Genomic DNA, 12,258 nt, shown 5'->3' with positions numbered 1-12,258 from the left:
TACCTAATATGAACTTCATTGAAATATCTACAAGTAATAATAAATTCTTGGTACCGCACAGTGCGTCAGATATTATACAAAAAGGTTAGATATAATTATAGTCACTGTGACTGAGTGATTGATTGCAAACTATTTATCCTTGTAATTTGAAATGCGGCCTAATTCAACTCTCTGCAGCTATTACTCGAAATAATAAAACTTGATCAGGTTTCTGCTAACGTGCTTTATTACTGGCAAAGCAATAATAATAATAATAATAAAGCGATGAAAGACAAAGTTATATTGAGGCCAGAAACTAGCAACGAAGAGAATCGAGGATGAGGATATCTGAACAGCACGGGCGTAACAAACTCATCCGGATTCTATTTACATACGCATTAGTAAAATTTTGCCTTATGGCGAGCGCACAAGGATTTTAAACAATTCTTTTGAATTTTACAACACGTCATATCGTTTGCATGTTTTCTGGTATTCTCTTGTAGAACCATATACCTACTTCGCCTAACATTGAGTTTGTAATCTGATTAAGCAGAGTAATAGGCATATTAAGTTTATATTTTTTATGACGTGACGAGATGAGCAAGAAGTGATACGGCCTGCCCATTACAATGCAGCGCCGCTTGGTATTATTGATTGAACACAAAATTCTGAGAGCTGAGATTCTCATGGCACCCCCACTCTCAACTAATCATAGGATTTCAGAATGTTGCTTGCTTGCTGCTTAAATGTCTCCTGAGCTGCAGGAAACATCAGTCTTTCTCGTTTTTAACCGATTTCAAAAAAGGAGGAGATTCTCAATTCGTCGGTATTTTATATCTAATTCTAGTAACGATTATTGATTACGATTAGTAACGATTACGATTTTTGGAGTCGGTGTCAATCAATGTAGGTTTGTAACTACATAGTTATAGGTGAGATGTGCTTGTGTCGCACGTGAGATGTGACGAGGCGAGAGGAGAGAGCGGGGCCGCAGCGGGAGGTCACCGATTCAAAAAATAACAATAATCGTTACTTGAAATTAGACTAATTAATTAGATTGTATAAAAATGCGCAATTATTTTTATAATTTTAGTGCATATTACATGTATTGTTTTCGATTAGTGTTTTTGAAGTCGGTTGTTTTTTGTTAATTTTTTTTATCACTATTTAACATAAAAAAAAATAATTTGAACTATTTTACCTTGATGAGTTATTCCAGCTGATACTGGAATGCCCTACTCGGAGATGAGAGCAATACTCCATGTGTGGCCGGTGGACTTACAGCAGAGATCTGTGGGCGGGAGTGAATTATTACCTCACTTTTGATAACAGGTTTCGCTAGGGCAAATATGCCCTTGTCTCTCAGATGACTGGGGCAGGGTATTCTCGAAATTTTGCTTTTCTGATAGAGGTATTTAGAGAAATATTGCTAAAATATATACTCTACCAAATTGCGCGGCCCCGATTGAGGAGAACATCATCTCTACTAGTGTTGATTGACGCAGGTTTAGCGCGAGACGCGTGTAGGGAATGACATCGCATATACGAACAAACCAGAGAACAAATTTTTTACGTAAACTTCTGTGACTTTTTATATCCATTTAATTAAAAAGTCATTTAACTATTTAATTTTTAATATGAATAGTGAGATTTAAAATACATTTGACTTACCTATTTCAAAATAGTTTATAATTAGTTAATCGATCGATTGGAACAAATTTGTTTTATACGTAATTATTATTATTTAATAACTAAGAAGTAATTACCCCGACTCCTCTGTCCGCACTCACGTAGTGATCGCCAATAAGCGTCCTCCTCCCCCTATCGTAACGGCTCTTCCGCCTGTTTATCGCGGAGATGTTCTTCTTATATAAATTGAATTTGTAACTAAAATTTATAAACGATGCAAGACTCGAACCCGCTACCTCTCGGGTTCCGTCCGAGCGCTCTTTCCAACTGAGCCAACCGTTTGAGTACGCATGGGTCGTAAATTTTGGTAAATCTTGTTCAACTCTCAGTCAAGGTCCTAGTATGCAATTATTACGATTGAGCAGGTTATCGTTACAGGTTAAATGTAAAGTAGAACCTGTTGATGGAGCCACAACCTGAATTGAACAAGATATACCAAAGTTTACGACCCAAGCGAACGGTTGGCTTAGTCGGAAAGAGCGCTCAGACGGAACCCGAGAGGTCGTGGGTTCAAGTCCCGCATCGTTCATAAATTTTGGTTACAAATTTAATTTGTATAATTTATCCCAGAAGTGAGGGTTATCACTTTAAAATAAATTGTTCTTCTTATAATTTCTTTCCTTATTATGACTCTACTATTAATTTAACTAACGGCAACTAAGCACAACTGAAAATATGAACAAGAAAACATTTTCAAAATATCTATAAACCACCGCGGTCTCGTTTCATTTTAAAAGTAAGTAGGTACATTATTTATACAATCTCGTAAGTGTGCAACAAAGATTAAATGTGTAACACATTATTAACAGCTAAAACGCAGTTTAATAAAATGATTTCGCAAAAGACAAGTAAGAACGCTTACGAAATTACCTCCTGCAAAACTGCCTTATGTATGTTAACAAGTAGTACTTAAATTGTAGAGTCACTTGTTACGTATTCCTCAAATACTTAAACATGCTAACTTATTTAACTTTAGTTACGAATTTTATAAAAATTTCGAATAATGATTCGAAATTTTTATTATTTTTATTACTATTTTGCTTAATAAAGCACAAGGGCATTTATTGTCATTCAGAAGTTTGCAATAAATTAGGTTTTGGGTCATCTGATGGTTTTATTACGACCCATAGGGACCAGTTGTTACTGACGCGGACAATTTAGCTTAAGGTCCCAGGTTCGAATACCAGTAGATCCAAATATTTGTATGATAAACACGGATGTTTGTTTCCAAGTCAATATTTCATCATCATCATCATCATCAGCCGGAAGACGTCCACTGCTGGACAAAGGCCTCCCCTAAAGATTTCCACGACGAACGGTCCTGCGCTGCCCTCATCTAACGTATTCCGGCGTTCTTGACCAGATATTCGGTCCATCTTGTCTACCAACACTGCGTCTTCCGGTACGCGGTCGCCATTCGAGGATTTTACTGCTCCAACGGCCATCTGTCATAAAAACAAGAATCGCGACATATTATATCTGACTTATAAAGAAGCTCTATGTATTAAAATGGATATCTGTTTACATGGAGAGCAACGAAAATGACTTACACTTGTTGCACTAATATTAGGTTGCACTTTTATATATGGGAAAGGTTTGACCCCTTGATGGTGTTGGTTTTAACTTTTTATCTACTTCCATGCTTTAAACTCTCTATTAAAAATTCTAAAACATTTAGCTTATTGCCAACATTAAAACACCCAATGTTAAATCATCCCAACGAGCGTTGTAATTAAATTCAGTAGAACATTATATCATCCGTTTTCATAATAACACTCCTTTGGATGATATTATGGTTAGTAGGACTGGCTTTTTTAATGTTAGAAGAAAGCTAGCTGTTTCAGAATCTTTAATAGAGGATTCATATTATAGGTGTAGATAAAGTCTTGTATGCAACTGTTCATAATTAAAACACTCATGTGATACTATTATCACACTCACTATTATTAACCCACATTCGTCTTTCAATACCTTTTATTACACAACCGTTGCATAAATAACTTTTACCTTATTTTTAATTTGAATAAGCTTGACCTAACCTGAAATATTAACACTCTCTACAAAGTTATTTATTAGTTTTTATCCTTCGTCTCTACATGACGAGATCACCACAACGAATACGTTAAAATACTTTCTAATGAAGAAATAATCAACTTGAAAACATAATTTCCTTGTAAAACAATAGTCAACAAAGTAACAGAACAATAATCGATTGTAAATAAATGGAAAACTTAGTACTTCCCATACAGAACTAAAACAAATGTCTGTTGGGTCGTTATATCCCCAGGTAACATAAAACGCAATCTAACAGTTACACGATTAGTTTTAAAGACTGCAAAAAAATCGCAGCCCCCGCGCGGTCGTAAAACTTTTTTTTTTGCCATAAAAAAGTACGACAGGCTTTCAAGCGTGACGTAGAGCGGGCGCGGCGCTGTCCACCAATCAGAACACTTGCCGCCCCGTATATACTAACACGCTCGACCGGTCCACTCAAACTTTGAACGAGCGCAACTCTGTACGGACGTACACCTCGCGAGTGAAACTGTGCGAACGTTCTATTTTGTGTACAACAACCAACTTGGAATCCACCGTGAGTATCCGTGAGTTTTTTTATCTGTAGCATATCTAGTCTGTGGCGCAAAGAGTTTCCCGCCACATTTCATACTGACGTGTTAATTACGATTGTAACTGTTTATTTACCCTAATGATAAGATCATGTTGCAAGGGATCGTATAGATTTTTCGTAATGCAGTATTTGTCCAACGCTGAAGATTAAACTCTATGTATATGACGCCATATGTTTGCATTTTGCTTACACATCTACCGTAAGCATAAAACAATAAGGTGCATGCAAAATGTCACGCACTCAAGACAATCTATTCCCACGTTTTTTCTTTGAACTTATTGCATACTTTTTGATATTACATGTTGAAATACGCCATCTGAACATTTATGTATCTGACTGTTAATCTTTTTTATCTGTGACGTGAAAAACTGGCGCCATTTTTGACATTTGAAGTAGATAATATATAGAAAGACTGCCATCTGACGTTTAAATTACATAATTAAAAAATAAAAAAGTAGGCAAGTATTGCTATCAAAGTATCTTCACTAAAATGTGAATAAACCTGAATTTGTATGAAAAATATTAAAACTTAAATGAAATATTTTGTCTTTATTTATTTTTTTATAAAAAACAGCTTATCAGCAACAGTTGAAAACTGACAATAAGCTTAATATTAAAAAAATATATAAATCAATATTCATCAATTAGTTTTTACCTCAAACCTTTCAATTGTGAAAGCCTTTTACGAGAAATATTTTCTATCTATCTATAATTATCATACCTACATACTAATATAAACATACCTATAATTATGATGTATAGATTCATACCTATTAAACTGGAATTTTACATTTTGTTACCAGATTGAACAAACCTGGCGTCTTGTTAGGAAAATAAATTATAAAACAGTGACAGAGTTCATGAACTTTAACTTGACATAACTTATGGTACTTGCAATTTTTCGTAAGTCGGTTGATGACTCACCGTACCGGTAAACTGATTTGAAAAGGTGAATAATGATATATCATTTTAGTTCAGGGTTCAGACGTGTCCATCGAATGAATGATGGGCTCTGTTAATTAAAAACATATTTTATCTTTATATATGTAACCTCCTTCGATATTTAATATTTTCTTTATAACACGCAACATGGCATATAAGAACATACCTATTATAGTCTATTTATGCATTGTTTGAAAACTCAACTAGAATTAATTATGTAGTTAAAGGAACTCTACCAAAGTAACCAAAGCATTAAGACTTATGTTTCTCTGTCTATCGAAGGTAAATTCTCAGTTTAAACTAACAAGAATTGACGATCCGTTCTTCTAGTGGTTTCTATTTGTCTATCACAACAGCCTAGCGATAATCTTATAAAAACGGAGATAGCCGAAATCCACTATGTTGTAAGCAACTGTTCGCGCAACTCAGCCGAATTATATACATCGTCGCCAATCGCCATACTGTAATTTCTACTATTTCAAACTTATTTAAAATCACTGTACGTTTCATACTTAACCAAATTTCAATATTTACTTAGGCAGTCCCGTCTCTTATTACGTAGTAGTTACATCCTCTTTGTATCACAAATACAATGAGGCAATGCACTAAAGCAGCGGAAACAGGAGAGAAACACTAACAAAAAAAAATATTCATACATACTTACTGAATTTTCTAGAAATTGTAATTACCAGGAACGAATATAATTTTGCCTTATAAATAAAAACTGCTTTCTTCTCGGCTAGGTAAATTACCTCAATCCTTTGTATGCCAAAGAGTAATATAATAGGATCCCAGAAAATGTACATGTATAGAGTAATATAAAAAAATAAAATAAAAATATTTTGCCATGTGATGGTAACTGTTACATAATTGACTCTATAAATGATAATAAACCTTGGAAATGTAGCGACCGCCCCAGGCAATTAAATGAAATAGATTTGAATTATTTAATTGAACTACAATTTTAATATGATTAAAAGAAAAAGTACGACTGAGTTGCTTGCATCCATTTATATTTGTGGGTTTATGTATTTTTTTCGAATAATTCCTCAGTGTTTGTAATTTTTCATAAATAATATTAGACGGGGCAATCACCCAGCACCAATAGACCCTCGAAGTAACGAAGGTAATAACCCATACTTGTTCTTCACTAGTGACTGTTGTAAAAACCCACCCAACACGTCGGTTGATGACAAAAAATAATGCGCTAAAATAAAATAGCCGCTTTATAAAGTCAATCAAATCAAACGTCAACATTATACTAATAGTGACAAATACTTGTCATACGGTTGGCTAACTTGACAATGCTAATGTTATATATCAAGATTCGATCAAGATTAGCGGTAAATTCAAATATATTTTAACATTGAGAATGTCTCACACATGGATCTTTTCAGTCATGACATCACAATTGTCGCTTTATTGTGTATCTTGTAACATATTTATCAGATTCAAATATTTTTTTTCAAAATAGGATTGAAAATCACTTATTGAACGTAAAAAACTACCATCCATTCAAAATAGATCGCCTCAGACCTTTGAAGAACGGGCAACAGCGGGCTGTTTTTGTTTAAAAACATGGATTACAATGTAATATCGTACACCAAACATTTATAATCATGGGGAGTATTCCGAAGAGCTATTTCACCTGATTCCTGCCGCCGAATTCTGTATGTGCGGCGGTCCTCCACATTGCGGTTTTCAAAGAACTTTATTTCACGTACTACAAAGCTGTGGAATGAGCTTCCTTGTGCGGTGTTTTCGGTACGATACGACATGGCTATCTTCAAAAAAAAAGCGCGTACACCTTCCTTAAAAGCCGGCAACGCTCCTGTGATTTCTCTGGTGTTGTAAGAGAATGTGGGTGGCGGTAATCACTTAACACCCAAACGCTCGTTTGTCCTTCTTTTCCATAAAGAATGAATGAATTCAACAAAAAATCTTATCAATATCAAAAAAGAATTGATCTACAATGAACTCACTGGTCGAACGGTAGCTGGTCGCAGGGATCCCTGTTAAACTTATTGTTTAAGAATATATTTGTATATGTATATGTAAATCTAAGATTATTCACCACTAAAAAAACAATTAATTTTTTCCAATCAAAAGTTAGTTTGTAGAGTTGTACCAAAAGTCTTGTACCAGACCACATTCTTATTTAGCAGATATATTATACTGTCACAAATTTAATAAACGCTGTAATTCGGTAAGAATTTGGCACTTACGTCGATAACTTCATAAAGTTTTTGCGTACTTAGCACTTTTTAGTTATACCTTATAGCGCTTTTATTAAATATGCTCTTTTAGAAGTACAGTAGCAAGAAAATTTACGTAAATTAAGAGTAAAATATTAAGTAAGAAAAAGGGATCTTTAAGTTTAGGTGAAACACATAATAACATTTAAATAAAGTAAATTTTATAAATTGAAATAATTAAATAGAATATTGTAAGCAGTTTTTAATCATTTTAACAAAATATCTCGATTTAGTATTTTCTTTGATGAACGTGAGTGTTACACATTTAAATAATACACTTTTTAAAGGATTAAAACTCTTGTAATTGTTTCTTTGTTTTTACATTAGATTTTTGCGTAAAAGTTACATTTTGAATATTATTTTAGTTAACATGATGATTCAAGAACTTTCCAGATCTCGTTTTCAAGAATCAAGGGGACTGAAGGTGAAATGATCTCTCGATTTGATGAAAATTTGATATTTCATGTAAAAGACATCAACGCGGTACTACTTTGAAAATGTTACAATAAAGAAAAATAAAATAAATTATATTATGAGAAGTACTTTACTTTATACTGTTATTTTATTGCAGTATTTTTATTTTATTGTAATAACCGGAACGACATTCACTGAAACTCGATAAGAGTCTTTTTTTTTCATTAGACAAGGAAAGTGCATTAATGTTTTGAAAATGTTCGCTTAGTACGTTTATTAATTTATAATGTGTGTGAATTGATTTACGTACTGTACTCAACAAATCTTGATATATTTTTATAATTTACTTATTTTTTAAATTTTCAATTGTCTAAGCTGAAACGGTTGAATGATGATACGGTAAATAGTGGTTTAAAAAGTGACTATGACTGCCTTTCTGCATTTCTCATTTAAATCATTTTTTTTCTAATTGGTGGTAATTATTAAGATGTATAGCTTTGATCTTAGATTATTTATAATACTCATTACGGCGAGAGTAAATTTAAAATCTTCATGTGTGAAAGTTATACAGATGTGTTAGTGAATTAGTGAAGTGTGTAGTATTTTACTTTTGGTCAATCTCTATGACAAAATATATTTATAAACGGCGTCATATTCACGTATATAATGTTTAATTATGTAACACATATTTTATATAGTGTTCACTCCGTATATAAAATGCAATATATACCCCCTTATTCATAATGGTCCGCTAACTTTAAACAGCCGCTTAGGAGTGTATTTTCTCATTCTGACTTAGGTCAATAGAAGAAGACAGAGTGAGAATTAGCAATGCTTTAAGTTAGCAGACTGGAATGAATAAGGGGGTTAGTATTTTAGTGGATATGTTCTACGTAAATAGCCGGCTCCTTTGCACTCCAGTGCAAAGGAGCCGGCATCCATGCCGGCTAGATTATGGGTACAAAAACGGCGTCTATTTCTGTCGTGAAGCATGTGATATGTAAGCATTATTGTGTCGGTCTGAAGGGAGCTAGTGAAATTACTGGGCAAATGAGACTTAACATCTTATATCTCAAGGTGACGAGCGCAATTGTTGTGTCGTTAAGAATTTTTCGGTTTATCAAGAATCCTGTGCGGCGCTGCATCGTTATGGGCAGGGCGTATCAATTGCCATCAGCTGAACGTCCTGCACGTCTCGTTCCTTACTCTCATAAAAAAATTGAATATGATTTATATCCTAGCGTCATCTACCAGGACTTCATAATATGTAGTATATAGTTCAGCTACGTATGCCAAGATTTATAGAAAGTACCACTTCAGTAACACCATTCCAAGCATACTTAGAATATTAATTTGAAATAAATTACCAGTACGAGATATGATATTTTTCTAGAATGTTCATATGATCATTTCGATGGACTCCCAAATAAATAATTCATAAAGTCTACCAAACATCATCAAATGTAACAATATCCAACAAGTCTGTCACCGGACCGATGCGTTCGCCATTACCGTATATCTCGTATAATACTGTGGACTGTCAAACATTTTTCATTAAAAAATAATATTCTTCGAACACCTGTGCGTAACTCGACACCTCATATTACATTATTGATCGTTTGATTTTATTAATTGCCACCATTATCCTTTATGACCCTGTTTTTACGTCTCCGTTGCCGCTATATATTTTGGAAGTATTTTAAATTAAATAATAAGAAAAATCTATAATCTTTACGTTACTGCAAAGATCTGCATATTATTATATTTTATCTGAGGGAGTTGACGTCATGAATTCATATACGATGAAAAGGAAGGAACTCTAAGATAGTTAACTTCAGACCTAAGGTATCTTAACAGTTTTTTAGATGCCAACTTGGTCTTAGCTGGAGACCACCAATGAACGGCAATCAATATATTCACTTACACTTAATTGTTATTAATAAATTAAGCGTAAGTGAGTCTTACATCTTTGTGTCGTTTGGTGTTGAGACACTTGGCCCGTAAGGCCCAGAGGCGCGGAGAATATACAAAGTACTATCTTCTCGATGTAGCTACCGGAAACCCAAGCGCTGGCAGCTATTTCAGTCAACGGATCAGCCTTGCTATCCAAAGCGGAAACGCTGCCAGTATTCTTGGTACGCTTCCACGTAATGATAGTTTTAATTTAACGTAATAATAGTATTGTAAAAATAATCATAAGATTTGGTTAATGTAAGACTATTTTAACTGAGTTGCATCTCATTTTGCTTCAATATCTATCAAGCTGTGTTGTAAAACGATTCTTCCAAGTGTTGAGAAAATATCGCTAAAGGGGAGAGTGTAGTGTGCTCTTGAAGTATCTAAATTAATTCTACATTTATTTTATCTTTAGGATGATGATAAATTTTTTTTATGAAATTAGTTACTAAGAGCGCTTTCGCACTACGTCCGATCCGAATCCGATCCGTATCCGTTTTATCAAAATAGGCGCAAGACACTATGTCATGTCGTGAAATCGATGCATACATTGTAAAACTTGGCGTTTACACTTGAAATTTTTGATGAAATTTATGTCACGGAAATACTTTCATACCATTACTTTCGTAGTGTAAATTCGGCTTCCAATAAATTGACATTTAATTTACGGCTTAAAATACCTAGCCGGCATCCTGTGCAGAGAAGCCTCCCATTGATGTCAGATGATGGAATATTATTTCCAGTTCTATCGTGGTTGCGGGACACATATTTTCCATAAGTTTTAAGCAGATACGCAATTCCTTATCTATTGATAAAAACTCTTAATCAAGTCCCACCGCATCCGTTAATGCCACATTGTATGTGCAGATGGCGCGCGTCGATACCGTTCGCGGAAATGTCACTCATATCTTGAGGTGATAAAAAATAATTTCGCCTGAGATAATCTGACACATATCTATGTCTCTGCAACATTACCAAATGTGACTGATTGACACATGCTACTTTGTCAATCTTATAAACACAGAGAATGCACTAAGTGATGCCCGCAAAAAAATTACTACTCTCTAAAAAGAGACCACACTATGCTGCCATTATCTAGGAATATAGGAATATATTTAGTATAAATTAGGATATCATCCCCACTATCTGGATTTGCGGCGGTCCTCGTCCACAGTGCGGTTTTCAAGGAGCTTTCTTCCATGTACTACAAAGCTGTGGAATGAGCTTCCTTGTGCGGTGTTTCCGGGACGATACGACATGGGTACCTTCAAAAAAACCGCGTGCACTTTCCTTAAAGGCCGGCAACGCTCCTGTAATTCTTTTGGTGTTGCAAGATAATTTGGGCTGGCTTTCCATAAAAAAAATTTGTAATAAAAGTGGACGATATGATATGTAAAAATACATAATATTTTAGTATTATTGATATATAGTGTACATATGACTAATTTCGACGAAAATTCATTTAATTTATTGAATTTGTTTTCACCTTAGGGTTCTTATAGTTATTAATGTATATTGTCTTGTTAAAATAATTGTTAAAACTCAAGACATCGTTGTACTGACGGATGATAAGGATTGCTCCATGGTGTTCATAATCCATCGTCCATGGCACAACAGAGGAACCGTTGTAGCGATTGACTTTCTGAAGGAAAAATAACAGCAGCTTCATTTTATTTTTTTTTTATTAAAACACGTTTGTGTGGGAGAGGTTACTATAGCATAAACGATTTTCTTCATGATACCACAGACTGGGAATGAAGGGAACACCCTCAGGTCCTTTAATTATAAATGTATATTGTACGATATTACATTTTAATCCATATTTTTATAAAAAAAATAGCCCTTGGGCCCGTTCTTCTTCGGTCTGAGGCAGTCTCATATAGTTGTCGTTATAACTATGGATACCTATCAAGAATCGCCGTCGACTTTAATAAAGACATTTCAATAAAAGAAACAATTACTTAGAATTATTTTCATTACTAAGTGTTTAAAATTCCTGCCAGTAATGCAGGCTGATTGTTTGACCAAAGAGTTTATACGTTTAAAGAGTTTTGTATGGACGCTGCGCGTGTGTGCGCGCTCATAATAGAGTTTGTTTGGGTGTCCGAGTGTAAACGACACCGTTCTTGGAAGTGTCCACTGGTGACACATGACCTATCCCACATGATAATTGTTCTTGTATACTTTATATTCACGTACCAGGAGACGATCGTTAGGCCGGGTTCACATGATACAAACTACGGTGAAAGACAACGAACGATAGGGATAGAGTATGGGTAGCGAGTCGAGAAAAATGTTTTACGGTAGAAATAGGCGTCGTTGTGGTACCCATAACCTAGGCGGCATCCTGTGCAAAGGAGCCTCCCACTGGTAGACACAGCCAATAGGAAAGGAATG

The 12,258-nt window shown here is 34.5% G+C and overlaps 1 protein-coding gene across 1 annotated transcript in view; it reads left to right on the top strand.

Annotated features, from left to right (window-relative positions):
* Positions 1-4,175: 4,175 nt before the first annotated feature.
* Positions 4,176-12,258, top strand: part of LOC126978028 (CHH-like protein) — a 45,363-nt gene continuing 37,280 nt past the window's right edge. Inside the window, exon 1 of the mRNA XM_050826764.1 lies at positions 4,176-4,258. The gene's annotated coding sequence lies outside the window, so the exon portion shown is untranslated. The remainder of the gene's footprint in view (positions 4,259-12,258) is intronic.

This window comes from Leptidea sinapis, chromosome 46 (assembly GCF_905404315.1).
Source record: "Leptidea sinapis chromosome 46, ilLepSina1.1, whole genome shotgun sequence".
In the NCBI taxonomy this organism is placed as follows: domain Eukaryota; kingdom Metazoa; phylum Arthropoda; class Insecta; order Lepidoptera; family Pieridae; genus Leptidea; species Leptidea sinapis.
Note: the sequence above shows the minus strand (reverse complement) of the source record. Positions and strands in the feature narration are given on the sequence as shown.